The sequence below is a fragment of the Ambystoma mexicanum genome, chromosome 6q (assembly GCF_040938575.1).
Source record: "Ambystoma mexicanum isolate Mex_15411 chromosome 6q, UKY_AmexF1_1, whole genome shotgun sequence".
NCBI lineage: Eukaryota > Metazoa > Chordata > Amphibia > Caudata > Ambystomatidae > Ambystoma > Ambystoma mexicanum.
Genome location: NC_090937.1, coordinates 1,179,645,206 through 1,179,671,012, shown reverse-complemented (window position 1 = coordinate 1,179,671,012; position 25,807 = coordinate 1,179,645,206). Strand labels below are relative to the sequence as shown.

At 49.6% G+C, this 25,807-nt stretch overlaps 1 protein-coding gene across 1 annotated transcript in view; it reads left to right on the top strand.

Moving 5' to 3' along the window:
• The window catches only part of FAM114A1 (family with sequence similarity 114 member A1), a 399,688-nt gene that overhangs the window by 112,317 nt on the left and 261,564 nt on the right, over positions 1–25,807 (top strand). The window lies entirely within an intron of this gene.

The window sequence follows — 25,807 nt, the reverse complement described above, 5'->3', positions numbered from 1 at the left end:
TGTTTCCAAACCCCGTAAATCGAAATCCGCGGGGCTTTCGACCGACGGTTCGAGGGGCGACACTCCGCGTTGGCGTAAATCCAAGGGGTCTCGGCCCTGGAGTGGTTCCCGCCATTCCTCTTCCTCTTCTAGGCATTTGCGGAAGCGCCGTCACCGGTCGCCTTCCCCGTCCGAGGACTCCGCCAGACGGCGGGTAGCTTGTCCCAACAAGCATTCATCTCCGGCAGAATGGGACACATTTCGTAAGGAGATGATGGTGATTTTTGAATCGCAGGGCTCCGTTCCGTCCGCGCCTTCGAGAGAAGCCGGCAAGGAATGCGCTAGGGCCACCGCTCGCACGCCTTCGGGCTCGAGCGGTCGGCGCGATCATCGGGAGCCGTTGTGGTCCCGATCGGACAAGGTAGATCCCTCTAGCCATGCCCGCTCCAGGTCACGGTCCTCGATGCCGTCAAGACCGTTGGAGCCTGTGAGGCCTTCGAAGAAGGCATCAGCGCCGAAGCTGTCGAAGGACACGCTCGGGGCTCCGGCCTCGAAGCCGTTGTCGAAGTCGTTGGCTCCTCGCTCGACGTCGATGCCGATTCCGTCGACGCCCTCGACGCCTTTTGAGGAGGCTTTGTCGGAGGTGCCCCGGATATGGTGGAAACTTTGAGGAAGGCCCTGAGTAAATGAGTGAGGCCTGTGTTTGAGCCTTTTTCTGTACCCTCATCCAGGGATTTATTCCAGCCTTTGGATTACATCTCCGAGGTGGATGAAGGGTCAGATGTGGAGGGGTTTGTTCCTCCTGAGGTTCCTGATGACCTGTTATCGGGTCATAGCCAGATGGAAGACCTGCTTCAATCCTTACATGACGTCAGTGATCTGGACACCTCTGCGGAGGTTGAGATTGGGAGGCCTGAGCCTGGTACACACACCGAGTCATCATACAGGCGTCTCATGTCGAGGGTGACAGAGTACTTGGGGTGGTCTGCTCCACGTGTGGATTTTCTGCAGGATGACCGGACAGATATTTTGGACCAAGATCCACCCACTGACCCGGTGCTGCCATTTCATATGACCTAACAAAGCAGGGTAACGGCAGCGTGGACTGCTCCAGAGAGTCTCCCGGCAGTGAATAAGTTGCTACTGAAAAAATACTGTCCAGCCAGTAGTGACCCCTGCTACTTGTCTACGCACCCCACTCTGGAGAGTTTGGTGGTGCAGGCGGGTACGGCCCCAAAAAAGCAGGCTGCGTACCTTACCATCCCTCCAGATAGGGATGACCAGCGCTTTGACGGTTGGCCCAAGAAACTGTTTTCATCTGGGGGTATGGCTTTAAAGGCAGCCAACTCCATTTGTGCCCTGGCAAGATTCACTCACACTCTGTGGAATTGTGCATCTTTGGCGGCTGAACATATTCCTGAAGGGGAGGAACGGGATGTTTTTCTTGCCCTCGTTCAGGATGGCAAGGATGCCATGTGTGAATCCATTCAGTCGGGTCTGGACGTGGCAGACTGTGTCAGCCGGTCCATGGCGGCGAGCACCGTGATGCGCAGGTTTGCGTGGTTGCAGAAGTCAGGGTTTGCTCCTGATGTACAGTACCGGCTTCTCAACATGCCCTTTGATGGTGACCATCTTTTTGGCAGCAAGGCTGACGAGAGCCTTGAGAGGTTGCAGACCTCCAAAGCTACAGCGAAGTCCTTCAGCGCTGCAGTACGTCAACCTCCGCCTTTTTGTCCTAGGGGACAGCAATGGAGGGGAGGTTCCTTTCGATACTACTCTTCCTTTATTAGATCGAGGGGAGCTGCCAGTCAAAGGGGCCAACGAAGGAGTACCAGAGGTGGAAAGCAAGGTACTCGAGGTACCAAAGCCGCTCGGGCAGTTGCCTCTTTGCCCTCAGGCACAGACGCAGCTGCTTCCGCTTAGTCATGAGGCCATGTCCCATGGTTCGCCAGTTGGGGGAAGGCTGGCGCAGCATCTTGTAGAACGGCGTGCCATTACTTCAGATGTGTGGGTTCTGGAGATCATAGCCCATGGCTACTGTCTGCCTTTCCGGCAGAGGCCTCACGACAATCCACCGGGGAAGCTCTCTTTGAAAAGTCTGGATCCGCTCCTTGCACAGGAAATCAAATCCCTGCTGGAGAAAGGCGCCAGAGAACTGGTGCCTGTAGCGGAGAGGAACAAGGGATGGTATTCCCCATATTTTTTTATCCCAAAAAAACACTGGGGATTGAGACCCATCATGGACTTGCGTGGTTTGAACAAGCTCCTCAGGAAGGACAGCTTCAAGATGGTTACTCTCGCTCAAGTCCTACAGGCCCTTCAACTTCAGGACTGGTTGGTGTCTCTCGACCTCAAGGACGCTTACTTTCATGTGCCGATTCATCTCAAGCGCAGGAGGTACCGGAGGTTCACGGTTGGCGACTCGCATTTTCAGTTTCTGGTCCTGCCATTCGGATTGACCTCCGCCCAAGGGTCTTCGCCAAGCTAATGGTGGTGGTGGCAGCGTATCTCAGGAAAGGGGGGATTCACGTCTACCCCTACCTGGATGATTGGATGATCAGGGCGCGCCCTCCCGAGCAAGCCCTGGATCATCCATCAGTCACCTGTGACTCCCTTCACAAGCTGGGCTTCTCCCTCAGCTTAAAGAAGTCTCACTTGATACCTACCCAGCGGCTCCAGTACATCGGAGCAGTGCTCGATACATCCCTCGGGGTGTGTTAGCCTCCCCAGATGAGGGCTCATCACATTCTGCAGATGGTGGACAAGTTTCAACATGCCCAGAGTCTCCCGGCGTTCGAGTTCTTGAGATTGCTCCGCCTCATGGCATCCTGCATTCTAATGGTGCCAGAGGCCAGACTGCGGATGAGATCTCTGCAGTGGGCTCTCAAAATGCAATGGTCGCAGTCCTCCAGCAGGATGTCGGTTCCCGTTCATGTGCTGCCCTCGGTCGCCCAGGATCTTCTGTGGTGGTCCGTCGAAGGCAATCTGATGAAGAGGGCTCCGTTTTGGCTACCCTGGCCGGAGGTGACAATTGTGACGGACGCATTCCTCACGGGAGGGGAGCTCATGCCAACGAGTTGACAGCGGTCGTTGGTCTCCATCGGAGTCTAGACTCCATATCAATCTGTTGGAGCTGAGGGCCATCAGGTTAGCCCTGAAGGCTTTTCTGGGGTCTGTGCGGGGGAGTGTCCTGATTATGACGGACAATACAGTGGCCATGCACTACCTCAACAAAAAGGGGGGGCAGGGTCTCTCCCACTCTGCAGAGAGGCGATGCAGCTCTGGTTCTGGGCCATCCAGCAGGAAATTTCGATCTCGGCAATTCATCTGGCCAGAGACAAAAACGCGGTGGCGGACACTCTGAGCAGGCAGAGCACGGTCTCTCACGAGTGGGAGCTGTCTCAGGAAGTTCTTTTGGAGATCTTCGCCACTTGGGGGACCCCACAATTGGATCTCTTCGCCACCAGCGTCAACCGGATGTGCGAAAGATTCTGCTTGCGGGACTGTCCTCCAAGAGGAGCTGTACGCGTTTCCTCCGGTCCCCGTCATTCCGCAAGTGTTGCAGAGGTTACGGAGGTTCAGTTCCCGAATTATCCTCATTGCTTCGGCATGGGCAGGAGAGCGTGGTACCCAGACCTTCTCGACATGTCCATCTGCCCTCTGCGCCGTCTTCCCTACCGAGACGATCTGCTCTCACGGGAGGGGGGTCAGGTTCTCCATCCAGAGGTCAAGTCTCTCAGCCTTCATGCTTGGCATCTCAAAGGCTGAGATATAAGGATTGGGACTTCATGAAGACGTGATGGAGGTGTTGCTTTCGGCCAGAAGGCCCGCAACAAAATCCCTGTACTGTTGCCGTTTGAGAAAGTTCGGCGACTGGTGCAGGGTAAAGAATTTGGATCCTTTTTCATGTGCCATTCCTGTGGTTCTGTCTTTTTTGCTTTCGTTATCCCACAAGGGCGTGCAAGTGGGTACCATTAAGGGTTACCTGGCAGCGCTGTCCATATTTAAGCGCTCGTCTGAGGAGTGTTCTTATTTTAATTTTAAGATTCCTTTGATTTCTCAGTTTCTAAAAGGGCTAACTAATGTGTTTCCACCGTCACCTTTCCAGGTGCCGGGATGGGATTTGAACTTAGTTCTAAAGTTCCTAATGGGAGCTCCGTTTGAGCCCTTACATTCTTGTCCATTGAGACTGTTGTCCTTTAAGACTTTATTTTTAGTTTCTATTACTTCCGCTCGCAGAGTGAGTGAGTTGCAGGCACTTTCCGCCAAGCCACCTTTCACGGTGTTCCATAAGGACAGGGGTTGTTCTTAGGGTTCGTCCTTATTTTCTTCCGAAGGTTGTATCGGAATTTCATTTGAGCCAGAAGGTAATTCTTCCGGCATTTTATCCTCCTCTGCATCCTGGTAAGGAAGAGGAGAGGCTCCATAGGTTGGATCCTAGGAGTGCTTTTAGTTTCTACATCTCACGGATGTCCCGGGTCAGAGTGGACGATCAGCTCTTTGTTGGATATGCTGGAAGGCGTTTAGGTCAAGCTGTTTCTAAGCAGACCTTGTCCCGTTAGATCTTCTTGACAATCTCTGAATGCTACCGTCTGGCGGGTAAGGACCCTCCGGTAGAATTACGGGCCCATTCTACTAGGGGTGTGGCTTCCTCTACTGCTCTGCAGAGGGGTGTTCCCATTCGTAATATCTGTGAAGCAGCCACATGGGCCTCTGTCCATACTTTTCTAAGACACTACTCCCTGGATTCTAACCATGGGCAAGATTTAGCCTTAGGGAAGGCGGTCCTTTATTCTGCAATTTGATTGGGCATTCTAAAATTCTAAATTATTTTCCCACCTCCATACGTTGGTACTGCTTTGGGAGTCTGTCATAGATGTGGAATACGTCGGAGGACACAATCCCTTCGAAGAACAAGTTACTTTCTTACCTGGTAACGTTCTTTCGATGGGATGTTCCTCCAATGTATTCCACATGGCATCCTCCCAGCCTGCTCCTCTACAGAATTTCTTATGCGATTGCATCTTCCGTTTCCGCAAGGCTTTCTGTAGTCATACTGGAAGAAGATTGGTGCTACACATTCTGGGAAAAAAACAACAACTGAGGCTAGAGGCGTTGTGCATCCTATATATAACATCCGGTGACATTGGCTCGACGGAGGCCCTCGAGGGACAGCGTATCGACGTAGGACACTGACACCAAAAAAAATTCCAAAGCAGCGCAGCTGTGGTGATTACTGTCATAGATGTGGAATACGTCAGAGGAACATCCCATCGAAAGAACGTTACCAGGTAAGAAAGTAACTTGTTCTTTCTTCCCCGTTTCACTGAAGTCCATCTATATTGACTACAGTAGGGGAGGAATTGGGTTGCGACAAGACAGAGCTGTGTTCTGGCAAAAACTGTCTTGCCAGAGCGCTGTTCCGTGTAGACATGAGGCCCACTATACTGACTATTCTGACAGAGGAAATAAGAACCATACCATGTGTGCATTGCGTGCCCAGAAGGAATGAACATTTCAATGGCTAGCACAGATATGATTGATACATTGTTGATCATTCTTATGTTCCCAAAATGCACTTTGTTTTCATGCAAAGCAGCCAGCATCCTGGATTCAGGGCACGCACACCATTCAACACTTATCTCCACCCCCCAGTCACGCCCACACCACTGACAATCCGTCCCCAGTCCTGCCCACAGCACTGACAATCTGCCCATTGCCCCTCCCTCCAAAGGGGCAAGGGAGAGGCCGGGGAATTCCCATTGTGAATGTTGTCCTTTTCCAGCACTGGACTAACGTGACACAAATATCGAAATACAACAACAAAAGCACGGCCAAAAATGACAACACAAAACACGTTGCATACAAAAGTGTATAGGAACGATTAAAAAAGACGTCCTCTTTCCGGACCAGTTCCAAAAGATTCTGCAGTATAAACACAACATACATCAATGGACAGAAATGAAACTTTCTAGCACACGTCATCTGCAAACAAGACTCCTGTTAAGAGCGGTCAGTTGAGGGCAGAGAAGTTACGTAAGAAAAAACGTCCATTCGATAAACATGCACGAAAGGAAGTATGTAATTCTGCACGGAAGGAGGAGAAGGGAGCACACGCGATATTCTGCCACAGTGTCATTCACGCAGATAGAGATTGAAAAGGACAAAACGAATGGCCTTAGGCTGGTACAAACAAGAGGGCACAAGAGAGCCCACATGCGAGAAACGGAGGAGCGGGAGGGACAAGCGAGACCAGCCACAGTAAAGAACAGCGAGAGAAGCGAAAGAGAGGGGGAGAGGGAATGCAAAACAGCTAGTGAGCTGGCCGCAGACTCGCTGGAGAGGCGGAACTAAGGACAAATTACACCGAATCCGAGCAGCCAAGCAATGGAGAAAGCAATATAATGTGGGGACTTGGGAAGGGGAGAGCGGAAATAAGCCGCCCGAGTAAGTAAACAAGAGAATAATGGGAAAGGGACACGAGATGAAAAGGAAGTGCCGCGATTTAGACTCGGGATTGAAAATGAGGCCACTCACGGTGACCCCTGCATGTCGAGGTTTGATGTGTCTGAACAGGTGCAGTCGAGCTTCTTGCAGTTTACATGCTAGTGAGGTCAGCAGGAGGGCGCGTGCGGGCACAGTTGTAGTAGTAGACGCACACATGGCAGAAGGACACGTGCAGATGAGGGCTGGGATAATGGGAGGGACGGTGCTTGTTAGGTGGGACCCTCCTGTGTGTGCGTTGCCCCTTTAAGGGGATGTGTTTTCCTCACGTGTATGGCCCCTTTAAGATGGGCCATGACGGTGTCATGGCCCAAGCTAATAAAAGGAGCCTCTGCAGGCACGTGAGAAGAGAACGGCTGCAGACTCCGTGGAAGGTTGGTCTGAGTCCGTGTCTCATTAATGCTGTAGGAGGTACAGGCCTGCAGGCCCTGGTGCCATGGGACCCTCGTGCCAGGACGGCGGCCGAGGTCCGCATGGTCAGGACCCTGGCAGGCTGTGCCCCTACCCCGATGGCGCTGGTGTCCCATAGCGCCACGGGGCCTGCCCGATGGACCTGGCAGGCCCCAAACTCCCACAGGCGCTGGGCCTGTTTGGGTGCTGTGAGGAAGCAGCACCCCGGGGGCGCCTGCCAGATGGACCTGGCAGGCGACCCCCAACAATGGCGACGAGGGCTGGTGCCCTGTGTGCAAGGAGGCCTCGGCCGCGTGTGTTGCGGCGCCCCTCCCCCACCATGGAGGCGGCCTCTCCCGAGCATCGGAGAGGAGTGAGTGGTGGCTGCGTTGGAAGACTCTGTGCATTGATGTGGGCGGCGTCGGCCGCATGTAGGGAGTTGCCTGCCCCCCACCAACACCTGAAAGAGAGGGAGCTGGCCCCCCGCGGGGAGCGAGAGTGCCCGCGGCGTGGGCCACGATGAGGAGGTGCTGCCCCTCCCCCCCGCGACGGGGAGGTGCGGCAAACATCGCCGCAAGCAAGACAATGGTGCGGGCCCAACTACAATGGGGCCCGCAACAGACACAGGGAGGGAGCTGCTGCCCGCCACGTGTGGGGGAGGAATGGCTGCGGCCTCGGCCATTATAAACGTAGGGGCGGTGTCGGCCGCTAATAAGATACCCGGCGCCCCCCCTTGCCGCCGCAAGGTGATGCTGCCCCGTTTTCCCCCACTGTCTGGAGGATAATGCGCCCCGGGCCGCAACAAGGAGAACAACGTCGTCACCCGCGATCGGGAGAGGTGCGGCTCCCAAGAAAAAATGAGCGGCATCCGCCGCAATGGTGAGGGGAGCTGCCCCTCCCTCGCGACCTGTCAACAACACATGCTGGCGGCATCCGCCGCGGAGGAGGACGATTAAAATGAGGGGCCTCCAAACAGCTGAGGCGGCCTGACTGAGGAGCGGCATCGGCCGTGATGAAGAGGCGCTGCCCCTTCCCCAGTGGTGGGAGGGAGAGGTGTGGCGTCGAGGCCCAAGAGGAGGGGGAAAGGTGCGGGGCAGCCCCCCCCCTCAAAGAAGAGATGGAGCGGCTGCAGCCGCAATAACAAGGTGAGCTGCCTGCTCCTCCCCCACCCGCGGGCCGCGAATACAAAGAGTGGCTGCCAGGCAGCGAAAGCGGATGAGGAGGTGAAGTCCCCCCCACCCCCAATCGAGACCTAATGGGCGTCATCTGCCGCGATGTGAGAGGCCGCGCCCCCCCAAGAAGAGCTGGGGCGCCCGCTGCCCTAAGGAAGGTGTCAGACACCCGATGCCGCCAGCAGCCCACAAGAAGAACTGGGGCGCCTGCTGCCCCACGAAAGGAGGTGCTGGTGGCGATGCCACGAACTAATAAAGAACTCTCCACCTGGGGAGTGGATCCAACCCACACCCTAACAGTGTCCGCCGCACTCAGGTATCATCTGCAATCGGAGCCCCCGTAGTGATCCCGGGCCGCGGGCGGTGTGTGTGGCAGCGTCGAGGAAGATCAGAAAGGGGAGGAAGAAGGTATGCCCCTGCTGGAGCGAGCACCACTGAAGCAAGGCCCGGGGCACGTGGCGGTGACGAGAGAACTAGAATGCTAGGCCCTGCCGGAGCGGACACAGTTCCAGCTGCCCGGGCCATGTGGTGAGGAACGAATGGCATGGTGCCCCACTTTAGGGCGGCATTGGGGAGAGCCCCTGCCTGACTTCGGGCCCGGCGGTGGGCGCATCTGGAGGGTGCTTGGTTCTGGGGCAGGGCCGCAGTGCTCAGGGATGGGCAGACTGAACACCTGCCGGGCCCCCAGCATGATCTCGGGCCCGGCGGTGAAGGAAAAGGCGTGCTCCAGCATGAAGAGGCACCTGTGGGTGCATGGCATGATCCTGGGCGACCCCCAGTGGGATATTACCCACAGTCGGTGACCATCATGAGGACCAGAGCACACAAACAAAGATGGGCAAATGTGACATCCCTGCCCCGCAGGGCCCAGACTTGAGGTGGTGCCTGGGGAGTGCCGTGCTGCCCAAAGTACCCCAAGGAAGATCTCGCGCCGGGCAAGGGCAGTAAGAATCAAGAGCCCCGCGAGGTCCCAAGATGCCGGGTGGCAATCGAGGTAGCGACTCTGGGGCAGAGGTGCCCCAGCAGCTAGTCCCACGGCGCGGCCCGCTCTGAGCACATGGGACACATAACAAACTGCGGCACCGGTGTCCACAGAGCCGCAATGCCTCTACCAGAGGGCCTCCACTCTCATGTTCATTGAGGTGTCAGGCCAGGACGTTGGAGCGAGCGGTGCACTGTACACCAGACTAACGGTGCCCTCCAGGAGGTGCTACATGGGACAGGAGACATTCTGTAATGCCGGGCCTTCTGTAAAACCGGGTATCCTTGCCCACATTCGGTGCCAGTGTGGTCCAGCGGGGGATGTGGCACTGGCAGGGCAGGAAGAGGAAAAGACCCTCCAGGACCGGGGATGAGGCGCGATGCGCAATTTCAAACCAGAGGTGGCAGCCAGACAAGACCTGGCACAACGCTACAGTGAGTGGAAAGGAGGGTCAATCAGCAGAGGAGTGATCCTCTCCCGGATCAACGCCATCGAATACAAGCGATTCTGCTCGACATACTAGTAGCCCGGACTGTCCGCTACTGGGAACACCCAGGCTGCCTGCTGCTAATGACACTCTGTGTGCGATGCCATCGAAGGGGCAAGCTCAATGGGGTTTGGTGAAGATACCGGCCGGATCCTTGAGTTCAATCGACGCCGGGGGTATGACCAATTGACCAGGCAGCTCTGGGCCCTAAAACCAAGACTCAGTGCATCAGTCGAGAAATGGGTTGCAGCTCATCATGAGTGCTTGCGCGCCTTGCTGTGTCCCTTGGAGGAAAGAGATGTGCCAGATCAGGGGAGCATCGCCAACCAAAAAGGGGTGAGTGCTGCCATGTCGCTCCGCACTCGATCAACACCACAGTAATCTGTCAACAGCACATGAGCAGCCTGGATGCCCTGTGACCGGCGTCTCCCTACTCTGCTCTGAACGTCAAGTGACTATGCCGATGTGGCCCCTGGTACCCGCCAGGTGCGGCTTTGCCGGCCGTGAACTACACCATCAATGGACCTGAACTCGTGAAGTGACTCCTAAACGGACGCTGCTGGGAAATGGACTGGTCTCCTGCTGCCTCGCGATTGGTTGAGGAGGACTCAGTAATCTTGTGTTGTGATGCTGTTGACCTGCATAGTAACTACATGCTTTAAGTGGTCTCACTAAAGAATAATAAGGTGAGGCTGTGATCCCACAGTTGCGAGGTGTGCATGTAATGCCAGCCGCCAACCACGGCGTTTGGTTCTATGTTACCGTTCAGAGCCCCAGGTTAATAAAGGGTTTTGCAAACTATGGCGGAAAGGCCGGTGGTCCTCTGGCACCCCACCTGCCACGGCTGTCACCTGTTGAGTGGGTTTTGAAATGGGACGATATATGTTAAGTCGGTAATTAGTAGGCGTTAGGTCTTTAATTGTTTGAGTAAGCAAAGTATGGGGTGGTGGAATATCTTATTGTTTGTCTACCCCACAAGTTTTAAACCGACAAGAATGTCATTGTTTTATAACAGGTGGGATGCCTGTGTGTTTCAACATTTGTCTGTTTTTGGTCGTTATGAAAAAGGAGGAGTGTTAGGTGGGACCCTCCTGTGTGTGCGTTGCCCCTTTAAGGGGATGTGTTTTCCTCACGTGTATGGCCCCTTTAAGATGGGCCATGACGGTGTCATGGCCCAAGCTAATAAAAGGAGCCTCTGCAGGCACGTGAGAAGAGAACGGCTGCAGACTCCGTGGAAGGTTGGTCTGAGTCCGTGTCTCATTAATGCTGTAGGAGGTACAGGCCTGCAGGCCCTGGTGCCATGGGACCCTCGTGCCAGGACGGCGGCCGAGGTCCGCATGGTCAGGACCCTGGCAGGCTGTGCCCCTACCCCGATGGCGCTGGTGTCCCATAGCGCCACGGGGCCTGCCCGATGGACCTGGCAGGCCCCAAACTCCCACAGGCGCTGGGCCTGTTTGGGTGCTGTGAGGAAGCAGCACCCCGGGGGCGCCTGCCAGATGGACCTGGCAGGCGACCCCCAACAGTGCTGTGCCCATTCGCGAGATAGGAGATTTCTTCTGAGGGTTGTTTTTGCTGTATTGGGTGGCTTAGGGATTTGATGCCAGTTTACAAGCTGACACTGTTACATGTAAGCCCCTCTTTCATGTTCTGTGAATGATGGTTATGACGGATAGATTAGGTTTGAGAGAACTGTGTATATATTGGGGCGAAGGAGAAGCAGGTCTGTGGTATTGTGTGCAGAGTACTTAATTCATGTGCGAGTACATGGTGACGTATTAGAGTGCTTCTGTGGGATGAGTCGTAAAGCGAGTCATATAGTGAGTGGCGTTTCCCTCCCTCTCTCCCTCGCCCCTCTCTATCTCTCTCTCTCCCTCTCTCTACGCCTCCGCTCTCCCCCGCTCTCTCTCACATTGTCCCATCTCCTCTCTCTCTCTCTCTCTCTCTCTCTCTTCCTCCTCCTCCTCCCCCTTTCTCTCCCTCTCTCTCTCTCTCTCTCTTCCCCCCCTCCCTCTGTATCTCTCACTGTGCAGGATCTAACATGTATTAGTGGACTGACCGTGAGCTTCTGAAGGTAAACTCCGGATGAAGGGCCCTAGGGGGCAGATGACATACTCTATTACCCAGAGAGAAGACACTTGTAGGAAAAAGATTTACACCATGTATTAGATAGGGTTGGTGGTCGGCTAGGGTTTGATATTCCTCGTTATGCTATTTCAGCAAAGAATCACACAGTATGCTTTTTTGGTACAACTTCTTGCCAAGTCTCTGTGGGCTGCACAAGGGCACCCAGCAAGAGTCAGTGTGTATTAATATGTTACAGGTTCTTATATCAGACACTGTTGCCACCTGTGTGGTTTCTTGGCGCTAAGGTGGATCTGTAAAGAAAGGAGGGAGGCGGGTAAGTTACTGGCACTCTTATTTCTATACCGGCAAACTCAGCATGAGGCCAAATGTGCAGTGTGGTTATATGTGGTGGTGGTAGCACTTCTGTCCAGTACATAGGGGCTTGTGTGATACCCATTGAAGGCAGGATGCCTATGGAAAAAATGTGGTCGGTATCCTAGGAGGTAAAGTATTGGTTTAGCTGAGGTTGAATAATCCCCGGGCGAAGGGATGGGTTAAACTGGAACAATAAGAGTAACTGATCAGGCGGTCATAACACCATTCAACGGGATTGAAGAGAATGCCCACACTGGCGTACATGGGAGTGTGGGAGCATACATGGCAATCAGAGGCCTTCATTAGGTCAGCGTATGCCCAAGAGAAGTTGAGGAAGGTATTGGTATCTGGATGTAGGATGTCGGCGGTAGGGGGAGGCAGAGCCAATACCATGGTAAGGAACAGCAACATTCAGCTGCCCCCAGCTCCCTCGAGCTGGAGCACTAATGCACCTACACTCAGTTGTGCAGCGTTTTTGTAGCTGCTTGTTGACAAACACTTTTGAGAGTGAGGGGCCACCTGTAGGAGACGTATTGGCGTGCTTCTGGTAGGTGAGGTTCATCTACTGATATCAGGTGAGATGGTGGTTGCAATCCGCAAGTTGTATCTCGGGACCGGTAGCGGAACTTCATTGTCAAAGAGTTCTGGATGCAGGGTTACCAGGGTTTTAGCTGCTGGGGCCCGGTGGGCAGCTGAAGAGGAGTGTCTTCGGTGCAGGCTGACGGCGGGCATCTTTGTCCTGCACCCCTTGCTGTTCTCTTCATTGTCGATTGGAGGCACTGTTTTCACACACTGGTTGACATGGACCCAGGAGTCATGGCCTCTACAGCGTACTGCAGCATGGGTTGTCAGCAGGACCAGGAACAGACCCTTCCAGCGAGGATGCAGTGAGGATTTTTGCTAATGCACTTTCAGCACTACCCAGTCCCCTGGCAGGAGGCTCTCGCACAGCATTTCAGGCAGTAGAGGCAGAGCTTCTTGGAGTTGCTGGAAGCGAGAACTGACAACAAGCATTAGTCATTCGCAATAGGAAACAAGATCAACATTCAGTTGTAAATCAGAGTTCTGGGGAAGGTGGCAGAGTGACAGGCATTCTCATGGGCTTCCCCATGAGTATCTCGTGTGGTGAGAGGCCATGCACTCTATTTGCAGTGTTTCACATGTCCATGGGTACAAGAGGGAGGGCATCAGGCCACTTTAGGCCTCTTTCCTGGCAGAACTTGGCAATGGTAGTATTATTTTTTGTATAACTCTCCTCATTGTACCAACTGCGAACCGAGCCCCAGACTCCAACATGAATGTAACATCGTCATTGTAGCGTATTTTAGGCGTTTCCCACTGATCATTAGAAGGTCTTGATTTCTGTGCTCCCTGTATTCTTCTCAGTAAGCCTGGGGTAATGGCTGGTATGGATAAACATACTAAGGAAGATGCTTCCTCCTGTCTCACATTAATGGTCACATTGGTGATATCCTACTAGGATCAACCTTATTTGAAGGATTCAGTATTCTTCCTCTACGGCCCTTCTGAATTCTTTTCCTGTCCCCACTGCAGGTGGATACCCTTTGCTAAAGATCCTGCTGCAGCTTCACGGTGGCAGGCTGAGGCCTTTTTTATTTTTTAGTGGGATTTTCAGAGAGAGTCTATTGATTGACTCCTCCCTATCTTCTATTTTCCCGGATTCCACTTTTTGTCATTGCATTCTTACGTAGCACTGACTGGCGACTGCTCAGCCTGTTTGGTGTCCACATGAGCAGAAAGAGCTGAACAACCTATTTGAACAGATCAGTAAATGTAATGGTTATTAGCACGTATGGAAGAAGCACAAGACACATGACCCAGAACGAGAGTTTAATCTCTCAACACAAGCCTACGTTCCATCCCGGCCACTAGCATGTCACCCACGGTCCTCCCATTTTCCTTTCAGCCCCTTGCCACCACAGGCTACCTGCAGCTCCCATATCCCCATATTCTGCATCCCCCTTGACTCAGTACGCTCCTTCCTCCACACTGACATATTTGAAATGTTCCCCCACACTCTGGCCACCATGGAAACAGTAAAGGGTCTTGCACCTGAGCTCCCTTTTACTATACCCATGTCCCGGGAGGATAGCTCAGCGGCAACATGCTCGCCTTGGAAGCAAGACGACACGAAGCAACACAGGTTCGATCCGCGGGTCTGCGCTTAGAAACCTCTGAGTGTTTAAGCACGTTAAAAATACGCAACTAAGACAGAAACAATTACGCAACTAAAAAAAATAAAATAAATAAACTATTCCTGTAACAGCGCCTCGATGCCTGCGGGCTGTGTGAGCGCTTTAAAAATGTAAAATCTATAAAGTAGCAAACTTGGTTTGTATTTTCTTTATGAGCAATCAATGCACAAGATCTGCTCAACGCTGATTCCCCCTTTAAAAAACATGAAGCCCATTGATACCCTGGATGTTTGCGCAGGGTGCTAATAGCGTTAATAGCCAGGGAAGATGGCTTATCAGGCCGTTAATGGCACTTAGCGAATACCTGTGCTAGCAAGCCTAGTAAGCCCTAGCCCACATCTATTATGGCAACGTTGAAGTCAGTGGATTTTGGAGTAGGATATTAGCACATATCATTAGAGTAAGTGTCCCCTTTATCTTTGCTTGGCACCTGCTTCTGCCCTTGGGGCTACCTCAGTTCCTAATTTAGCTAGATATCTTTTTTTAACGTGTTACCTGGGTAGTGACAATGGTAATATCTATGGGGCTGAAGGAGCATACAGATTGCCCCATTAGAAACTCATAACTGCAATTCGCAGGTTGCAAAGTTAAGGCCAGAACTGGACTATCCTATCCCGACTGGAATGGGGCATGTGGGCATGTATGAAGAATGCTATGAAGGAAAGAAGATTCTACCTAGGAATCCTCCCGTCCCCTGTACACTTTCAAATGTTTGGACATCAGTCCACTACTGTAATTAGTCAAAAAGTATGATCATATATTGTACAAGTTCGATGTAGATAGGTAAATAACAAGATCTTACAAGAAGGTTGTTTTTATAAGCAAAGCATATAATTCAATGTCAATAAAATGATTTTTATAGAAAAGAAAGCAATAACGCATCATAGTGTACATAAAACAGTAAAGAAAAGAAAGATGGAGTCCGTTCTATTCGGCAACGTGTTTCGAGGTTACTTTTCCTCTTCTTCAAATGGCCCGTATGTACTCTTTAAAAGAAAGAGACAATGGTGTACAATAATATACTCAAAGTGATACTCCAAATAATACAACTTGTTCATACAATTTAACATACTATCTACACCAACATAATATATAGTAGTTATTCCCTGGTAGAGTGGTCACTCATCTAATGAAATTCCGGTATTTTACTGAAATGTGGTATTGTTAACAACAATATCATGTTTGATTCAAGTTACGTGGTGGTGTTCTACTGTGACAACTAACAAGTGTTAGTTGCAGGTAGGTACACGAGTAAGTTGATCACAAGTATAGTAGTTAAAAGGGTGAATAGATAGTGAGTAGATAACAGGAATTCCAAATAGAAGGTCTACCACTGTTACCATGTGCAGTACGTGATGGAAATCACAGTCTAAACAAGAATTTGGGAAGTGTGTATTAATTGGGCATAAAGAGCCAATCTAGGATAGAGACTACAAGTAGAAAGTCTAACATGATTACCATAAGCGGTGCGTGGACAATTCACAATCTGTGAAAGCATTGGGTAGAGTGTCTTGAATAGACAATCGAATCTGCATTAGGATTCAATGGATCCAAGAGTGGTCACAAAAGTGATACCATAGGCGAAATCCAGCCTGGAAAAATAAGTATGTGCATAAGTATGCGTGGAGTGAGCAGCAGAGTGAAGGCAGACTCTGGCAGTGGCAGACCAGAGTCTTTCGGCTGTGTTCACCATTGTTTTTGGGACACACCTATTTCTACCTGGGCCTGCCGCAGAGTGAGCAGCAGAGTGAAGGCAGACTTTGGCAGACCGTGGCAAGCCGTGCAAGCCGCCTGCCGTTTTGCTGTCACCCTGCTGTCGTCTTCACTGAACCTTGTTGACCCTGTTGAATTGAACCGTCAACTGGTTTTCCCCGTTAGATGGAGAAAAAGGAAAACGCCAGGACAGAGGCGTGGCAGAAGGACACACAAGTTTCAGGTATGGCCCCCCCTACCCTTCAGTACTCTCCTTCTCCCTTGTTGCCTCTTTCCTCATCCCTCCCCCCCTCTGCTCCTTCCCTTTCCCATCAACCCTCCCCTGTCCTAGTAGTGGGCCTACCTGCAACTTGTAGCCCTGTCCTGGGGAACCACACGGAACCTCTTAGATGTGTGCTGCGTCTGCTGAAGGAGTCCGTCATCTCCAAGACGAACACGAAGAAAAGGGGGGAGAAGCTCGCTGCACTGAAGCGACCGCTAAGATTGAAATCGAGTGCCGATGCCAGAGACATCCATCCAGCCGTGTCGAGCGAGTCTGTAGCGGTGGGGGCTGGATCGAGCGAGGAAGGCGCCCCGCCCACAGCAAACGCCTCCCTCGGGAAGTCGATCCAGACAGGCGCTGAGCCAGGCCCCCGAGCTCCATCTACGGATGTGCGGGACATTAAACACACAGGATTGTGTATTAACAGCACGCAACCCGGCGACAAACAGGAAACGATAAACGGTGACAACACTGAGCGGTCCTCTAATCCAGCCCCACTGGGTCCCGGTGTTGCACGTAAAAGCACTGCAGTGACATTAACAACAGAAAACCTAAACAGTATAACAGTAACAGCTATTGAAATACATGCTACACCTTTATCAGAGGACTTAAAGAGCCAGAGCCTGAAGCTGTCAGGACACTGATGACCCTTAACGAAATCCAGCAGGCTGACCCAAATGCCCCTAGCAGTGAAAAAGAACATGGGCAATCTATTGTCTTTGTTACCGTGGTCAACCCTCATTTCGCCAAAACAAAAGCGTGTAATGGCATGGAGGGCAACGAGGCACGCGCCCTACGTAGCCTGAAAAGATCAGACTAACTCGACCACTCACTGTCGCCCAGCACAACCCAACAAAAGGAAGATGGAACGGACCGTAATAAGGCCCACCTGATCGAATGTAACGAAGACGAGGATCCCCGGGAAATCACAAAGAGAGATCAGGTCCATACCTAAAGGTTCGGCACTTCAATACAAGCAAATTAACATGAAGAGCATCTGTGCGAGCAAAGGCTCCAAAACAAATAGGCCCAAGGAAAAGACCGGACTTACCCATAAGCGCAGAATCTCTAAACAATTTCTTCAAGAAGAAAAAAGGGCCCCACGAGACAGTTGTACCTGAAATATCAGACATGGAGATTCTGGAAAGTTTAAGCCAACAAGAATCAAGTATTGCGCCACCAACAAACAACATGAACGGCCCAAAACCCAGTGAGAGCCTTTTTGAATCAGAAAAATCAGGACTGCAAAAGAACAACAGGACTGGGCCCGCTTTAAGATGGCACTTTGATAAAAAACTAGGACGTGACCCCCCAGCCGCTTATGGCGAAGGGACATCCCGGAGCTATAACAGAGAGCTAAGGAGACCGTGGAAACTGAAAGCTCCCCAGTGTCAGTACCAAGCAGCAGGAATGTATCTGGCGATAACGCCCCATCTATATCCTCAGGGCTGTTAGCGGAGACCAGGGGTCCAGGGTTAGAAAGATTGTCTCCGAGGAGCCCCCCTACACCCCAAGATGCACCAATAAATCAAGCAGGAACACAGTCTGGGGTGGCATTAACAACATCTGGTCGGACCCCAAACCATAACGGCCGAGCCGGGGAAAAGGGGCCCATCAGTGAGGACGACTCACCACAGACCCCAATTCAGTTGAGAAGATTAAGCAAACTCCAACAACTACCCCCTCACGATTCCTCAACCGAAACAAAAAATCGACCTCTTCAACATAATGTCCACGGTCACAATCGCGCTTGGTCCTTTTAGCAAGCTCTACAAGGGCATTAACGACACTTTGAAAGACCAGACTTCAATAACAGCCCTGATGCACACAAAACTAAACTATCGGGAAGGTTTCTTGGTAGGAACTGAGGGAAGCTTGACATCAAGGATCGAACAGTCCTTCAGACAAGAAGAGGTGAGATCTCTAAAAAGACTGCAGGAACAAATACTAGCGGCTGGACATCCCACCCGGTTGGCGGAGAAGGCCTCTCAAACGACGTGCGAACTATCAAACTTTACGGCTAAAGACCTGTCTCCGAAGATAGGCCAACAAGATCTGAGAAAGTCGGCCCCAAGTCATTTAGTCTGCCCAGATCCCATGGACAAAATAATCGCCATAATAGACGATGAAGAGGCAAACAAGAAATCTCTCCAGAACTGTGCCATCACCAACAAACAACAAGTTCAAGACATGAACCCTCCTGAGCTTAATATAAGACCAGACGATATCAGACGCAAGAGCACAGTCACGGACCAAAACACAGACGTCTTTTCTTACGGCATATTTAACCAACAGAAATCCCTTCTCTCCACCTCTACCAAGCAAAGCAGGCACCAGGTAGCGAGAAACAACAGTTCAAAAACACTCAAGGGCAACACCAAAGTCATGAAAAAAGGAGTAGTGCTGAAATAAAATCCATCGGAAGAGAAGCTATGGCCTGAGAAATCTAAATCTCCAGAAAGAAGTAAAGACCGCCCTACCCTAAAACCCATCTCGCCGACCCCCGGCGATCAATCGGAGTGGAGTACGTACACGTTGGAGGAATCAGACCTAGAAACTCCAACAAACGATAACCTTAAAAGGAAAGCAGAGATGGTCGAGGATAGATCGCCAAGCACGGAGCCTGCAAAGAAAGTCCAAATATACGAGATACCCTCCCAGATGGACAATATATCACCGACAAAAAGAGAAAACATTCGGAGGGGGCTACAGAAAAGAAGCAAAAAGGACAATCGAAAAGGCAAAAGATGGTAGAGACAAAAAAAAAACAAAGGCCAAAGATGACCAATCCCCTGTTAGTAGACGACAAAGACGGGAAGATCGGGACGAGGGACCTCGCAAAAGCAACTAAACTCCAGAAGAACACATCGGGGAACATCGAAAAAGATGCTCGCCTACGAAACCAAAAAGAAATTCCCCATTAAGGAATCAAGCGATGTATAACGAAGACAGAGGCCAAAGAAGTTTGCAAAAACAAATTGAAAGTGTCTGCATCCTAAAAATTAAATGCACTCGCCATCGTGCAGATGGATTGACCCTAAACAGAGGAACTCTCCTAAAAATATTTGCACAAATTCCAAGTCTAAGGAATGTTTATAACGAGGACTTGTGGATAGTGGAACCTTGCCACTCGGGAAGAAGTGACTCCTCATACCGCCACCTGAAGTCCAAAATCATTAATTATCAACTATTGAAAGAGACAGAAAGTCTGTCGCTGATGGGATATGACTTGACTCAACTAGAGGATTTGGAAAAAGTCTCGGCAGACACACTGAAAGAAAAAGACCAGAAGGGGGGCGAACTTAAAAAGAATTTGCAGTACTAAAGAGCGCCCACGCGTTCACTATATAAGCAAAATGGAACATCTTCAAGACCTGCATAAAGACCAGAGACATGGGACCAGAGAGCAGCACAAAACCTTTATCGAGACGATGCGAGAGGTACCAGGTGCTCAGAGCCGACAGAAGAGACGTCGGGAAGGATCTAGTACTGAGATCACCAAGACAAACTCCAAACAACCCTTTGTTATTGAAAGCAAAAGGAGCGTCAGAAGAATAATAAGAGTTGTGGACCTGGGCAAAGACGCCGGTCGACTCTACTCACAAAAACTAGCCACCATCACAGAAGAACAGACGTCCTCCACCCATAATTGAAGAGGTGAAGAAAACAATAGCATTTGAACAGAGGGAGAAGATCATACTTGGTTGTTGGAATACCCGGGGCTTTGAACACCTCACAAGGATAACTGACGTCAACCTTGGCCAATTCGACCTGCTGTGTCTACAAGAGACATGGCTGACAGCCAAACCCCAGATAGATGGGTACGATCTAATATTCAACCCAGCAAAAAAAGGACCGCTTTGGCGACCGATGGCTGGCCTGTTAACAACAATTAGAGCAGGGTCGGACATCGATGTGTGTGAAGTGTTGCCCACACCCTATTGGATCCAAGCGATGATACTAAATTGGCAGCAGCCATAGATCAACTCCCAACTAAGGAAATGGGAAAGAATTCTTCTCATAAATCTGTACTGGAACCCGGAATCAACAACACAGGAGGAATTCACCAACGAGCTGGGAGAAATCATGCAGGTGGCAATGGCCCACAAGGGGGGCTACTACACAATCATTAACAGTGACTTTAACGCCTCGTGTGAAGGTATAGGGCTGAATGTGAAGCAAAAAGACCATAATCTTCCAGTGTGGGAGTGAGGGCAGCTGTTGGAAGAGTTCATGTCAACACGGGACATGCATAATCTTCACCAGATGCGATCTAAATCAAACACAAATGTCCCGTCGTGGCAACGTGGACGCCAACAAGGAACCATCAACCATGTATATGTGTCGAAAGACCTGCTGCCGGAGAGATCACCAACTTTAAACTGGTCCGTACAACTTTCAGCGACCACAACTTACTAATTACAGAGTGCCTAGCACCAAGGCTCCTACACCTCTCCACCTGCCCGGAAATCACAGCAGTTTCAGGAGGCAACCGTGTAAAGATTTCAGAAAAAGCTCTTCTTCAAATAATGAGCCAATACAAACTGTTCACTGAAGATGGCTTTATACCAGTAGAACTATGCAAGAGCAATTTGGATTACACGCCTCTACTCACCAGATATGCTATGAAGGTTAAGAAAACCCTCAAACCCAAAGTAAACCATACGCATGAGTACAACTCAGAATTAGTTGGGAAAAGAAATCTCCATCAGAGGCACAAGAGAATCTTCAATAAAGTACAAACAGCAGAAAACAAGGAGAGGTGGAAAAGAGCTCTTAACGATTACAGGAGTTGGCTAATTCATTACAGGCACAAATTATATCAGCAAGACGCAGAACTAATGCTGACCGTAATATGCGGTAACAAAGCCAAAGAATTCTGGAACTTGATTAAGGGCTCAGCCAAAACGGTGAACAACAACATACAAAATAATGTGGGAGAAAACCGGTGGATAACCCACTTCGCTTCTCTTTATGCCCCACTACCGGCGGAAGGCAAACAGGACAAGAGTACTAGGGTCGCCGAATCAGGTAGCAAGCCACGCTGGACCATTCCCTCGGACAAAGAGTCAATCTTAAACAAAATCAGGAAACTGAATAGCTTGAGGGCGCCCGACCCAGATGGCATTTGTAATCTGGAACTAAAAAAGTATCCGGAGCAATGGGCTGATCTAATGAGCAGAATCTTTGTGAACTGTAACATCGCCCAGGAAGTCCCACAATCATGGCGAAAAGCAATTATCGTACCATCTTTAAAAGAGGAGCGACGGACGACCCAAACCATTACAGGCCCATCGCACTCCTGGACGTGATGGGTAAGGTTTTTGCCTCATTGGCATTAGACGCTTTCCATAACTGGCTTCGATCCACTGATTTTGCCAACCCATTCCAGAACGGCTTTGTAAAAAGCTCAGAGACAGGAACGAACATTCTTCTGCTGAGTGTTATGAAAGCCAAGATCCTACAGGGTGGACCGCCAGTATACATGGCATTCATTGACCAGGTCCAAGCCTTCGACCAGATCAATAGACAACGCTTTTGGAAGAAACTGGAAGCAATGAACTGCCCCTCTTACATCCTGGAGCCGATACAAGCCCTGCATCAAGAAACATCGGTAAGGGTACGCATGAGCGCAGAGGGACGCCTGTCAGACGAAATAAAAACCGCAAGAGGGGTCAAGCAGGGCTGTCCCCTAGCCCCAACGCTATGTAATGCGTATATAGCAGACTGTGGCGATGCATCTCACAAAGTCAGGCATTTTCCACCGTCATTAGGAGGTATGAAAATTCCAAGACTCCTATATGCCGATGACATAATCGTGATGGACCTAACTCCCATCGGCCTCCAACGACAACTAGACAGCCTGGTGGTCTATCTAAAGAAGAACAACCTTCAACTAAACAAGGAAAAAACCAAAATCCTAGTAATGGGAAAACCGTCCACGAGAGCGCCTAAATCCTGTTGGTGTTGCGATGGATCAAAATTGGAAAAAGTGAACACCTTCAAATATTTGGAGATAATTATAAACAATGACAAACAAGAAGTACCCATGCAAGACCTTCTGTGGAAAAAGATAAAAAATCTAACAGCACAGGCGAAGGCTGATGACAGGAAGTACGGGAGGTTCTCAATCATCCCGATTCTAAAATTCTTTAAGATGAAGGTGGTCACATTGCTAATATACAGCATGGACGCAATGCCCTTACTACCAAACTCAATCTGGGAGAAACTCGAGGACTACTTTTGGAGGGGGCTACTGGGATTGGCGAAATCCACCCCAATGGCGTTAATCAGAAGAGAACTTTGTCTATCATCGTTGCTGGTAATCAAAATGAGAGCCTCTCTGATGTTGTATAGAAAAGTGACAAACAATCCCGAAGCAAAAGTCTTGGAATTAATCAGAAGGGAGATGGTGGATGGGTCGAATCTGATGTTGCAGCAATGTGAACAGCTAAATCTGAACATACTGAAAGACCTGATACAACTGCAGAATTGCTGACACAAAATCCAAACAAAGTCTCAAAGAAGCTACTTGAGGCAGACTGGATTAATACTCAGGCGGCCGATAGGTACTCCCTGACCAAAGATTTCCTGTCAACACCTATGAAGTTGAACGATGTCAGAGGGTACCTAAAGCAATTCCCGGACAAAAGGCTAAGCAGATCTTTCCTAAGATTTCGGCTAAACCAAGGAAGATTCCTTAGTGGAAACTAGTAGGCACCTACTGTTGGAGTGCAAAGAACTCAAAAGTGAAAGAATAAGATTTCTTGCTGAACCACTGGAAAACTTCAGAACCTTGGACGCAGACAATCTGTGGAACCTTCTTACGTGCAGAAACAACAGACGAAGTGTAATTGGAGTGACCTCTTTCCTGAAGTTCTTGGACATTCAGTAAACTGGAACTCTTGGTGGGGGAAAATGTGGTCGATCAACAGCTCCAATACACCTCTACCTACCTACCCAATTAGGAATTGACCTAACGAAAATGACGATTTGGCGTATTTTAAATTTTGTAAAAATTGCCTCGCAATTGAATCAAAAAAATAAAAATAAAAGTATGTTCAAATTAAAATAGAAAAAGGGTGAGTAGTTAAAATTATTTAGTTCCTAACTCCTTGCTTATATATACCTACTAGGCATCTGATAAAGAGTGATGAAGAGTGATAAATGTTCATTCAGGAAACTGAAAAGTATTCTAGACGAATCAGAAGGAATCCTCGTCATCAAACGAGGAATCCCAAATTGTATGGAGAATTCAATGCCATCTAAGGAATATTTAGAATATAAACACGTTAAGTCACTCTTAGGCAATGGAACCTCGTGAGCCCCCAGAGAGAGTAAGGATAACTAAAGAGTGCCTACCTACCAAAAAAATGGATACGCAAAATGTGTCGGGATAAAGTATGGATGACGTTGTCCCAAAAGGTTCTGACTGAAACTTTCTCTGGCGTGGTAGCACGCTGAGTCAAAATCCAAATCCCTAAAGTAAATGTATAAAATGTACGTAAGAGCCTAATAGTTTATAGAAAACCCGTAAGGTGATAGACCAGATAACGAGCTGGAGTTCGTCTATGGTATCACTTTTGTGACTACTCTTGGATCCATTGAATCCTTATGCGGATTAGATTGTCTATTCAAGACACTCTACCCAATGCTTTCACAGATCATGACTTGTCCACGCACCGACTTTCTACTTGTAGCCTCTATCCTAGATTGGTTCTTTATGCCTAATTAATACACACTTCCTAAATTCTTGTTTAGACCGTGATTTCCATCACGTACTGCACATGGTAACGGTGGTAGACCTTCTATTTGGAATTCCTGTTATCTGCTCACTATCTATTCACCTTTTTAACTACTATACTTGTGATCAACTTACTTGTGTACCTACCTGCAAATAACACTTGTTAGTTGTCACAGTAGAACACCACAACTTAACTTGAATCAAACATGGTACTGTTGTTAACAATACCACAATTCAGTAAAATACCAGAAATTCATTAGATGAGTGACCACTCTATCAGGGAATAACTGCTATATTATGTCGGTGTAGATAGTATGTTAAATTGTATGAACAAGTTGTATTATTTGGAGTATCACTTTGAGTATATTATTGTACACCATTGTCTCTTTCTTTTAAAGAGTACGTACTGGCCATTTGAAGAAGAGGAAAAGTAACCTCGAAACGCGTCGCCGAATATAACGGACTACATCTTTCTTTTCTTTACTGTTTTATGTACACTATGATGCTGTATTGACTTCTTTTCTATAAAAATCCTTTTATTGACCTTGAATTATATGCTTTGCTTATAAAAACAACCTTCTTGTAAGATCTTGATATTTACCTATCTACATTGAACTTGTACAATATATTATCATACTTTTTGACTAATTACAGTAGTGGCCTGATGTCCAAACATTTGAAAGTGTGCAGGGGACGGGAGGATTCCTAGGTAGAATCTTCTTTCCTTCATTGTCTTTTGTAGGAATTTTGTGCCAAGATCCCTGTTCCTCCCCCGCACCTAAAATATGTATGTTACACTCTATATCACCAAAAAAACTCCTTTTCACCATAGGTGTGCACCGTTGTCCAAATTCTACCATGTATGAAGAATGCTGTCATTGGGCAGCCTATTTCAAATGAACGGGTTTGTGTTGTTTCTGCATGACACGAATACAGTGTGTTTACTCAATCACACTCGCCCTCTAGCACCTGGACCAATGCCAGCCGAGGCTGTGGTCCCACTCACTGCTTCCCCACCACTCCTCCCACCTACAATGTTGGCCTCAGTATGCCTTCTCTGAAAACCAAACAATGGTGCCTTCTCTGAGCGCTCAATTCGGGTAGCCAGTTGGGAAAAGAGGGTAGAGGAGGGGCATTTATGGGGAAAGCTTGCTGCTCCCCTCTGGGAGCCCACGGTCTGCTGCCTCGATGCTTCAAGCACCTCCTGCATTGTGCTGTGCTGCACTGTGTTAAAGATTTGCTGTGCTTAGAGTTGCATTGGCTGCTCTCCAAAGGTTTTCAGCCCTTACACCCAAAGACCTCCTGGCGTTCATGCACCAGTACTGGTCATGGCTCAGCTTGCTGGGGTAGACGGTACTGTAGCTCAACATATAGAGGATAGCACGCTATTTGGGTAGGATGAGCCAAGTATTGAAATATTTTTAAACCCTCTCACCTCAGTTGTCCTTAAGGGTGTTCCAAACCTCAGCCCCACACCTGCTGGCCCTTGAGGACCAGCAATCAGTCTGAAGTACGTGTCCTGATGCCTTAATGAAGGCTCAGCAATGCAAAACTCTGTTTAGCTGTTCACTTTGCAACCACATTTTACTGTCCCTAGTGCATCCTCCTCTTCTAATGATTAGAGGCAAAATAATTGAAGCCGTCTGCTCTAGTTTACAGACCTGAGTGGTGTAGCCCAGCGAGAGCTACCATCTTTTCTGTTCTCCTGTTGGTTACGCCATCATATATTCCTGCTTCCACTACTGAATTTCTAATCAAGCTCTCAAAGAAGTTAGCTGCGAGTTAACCCCAGTAGAGGGTATTTCTCACTTAACTTAGAGTTCAGGAAGGAGTTATTTCAATGCTTAGTGACCATCCACCTGTAACTCCAAAAAGTGTGATGTATGGGACTAGCCTTAAGTGGGCTGTCATCATCAATG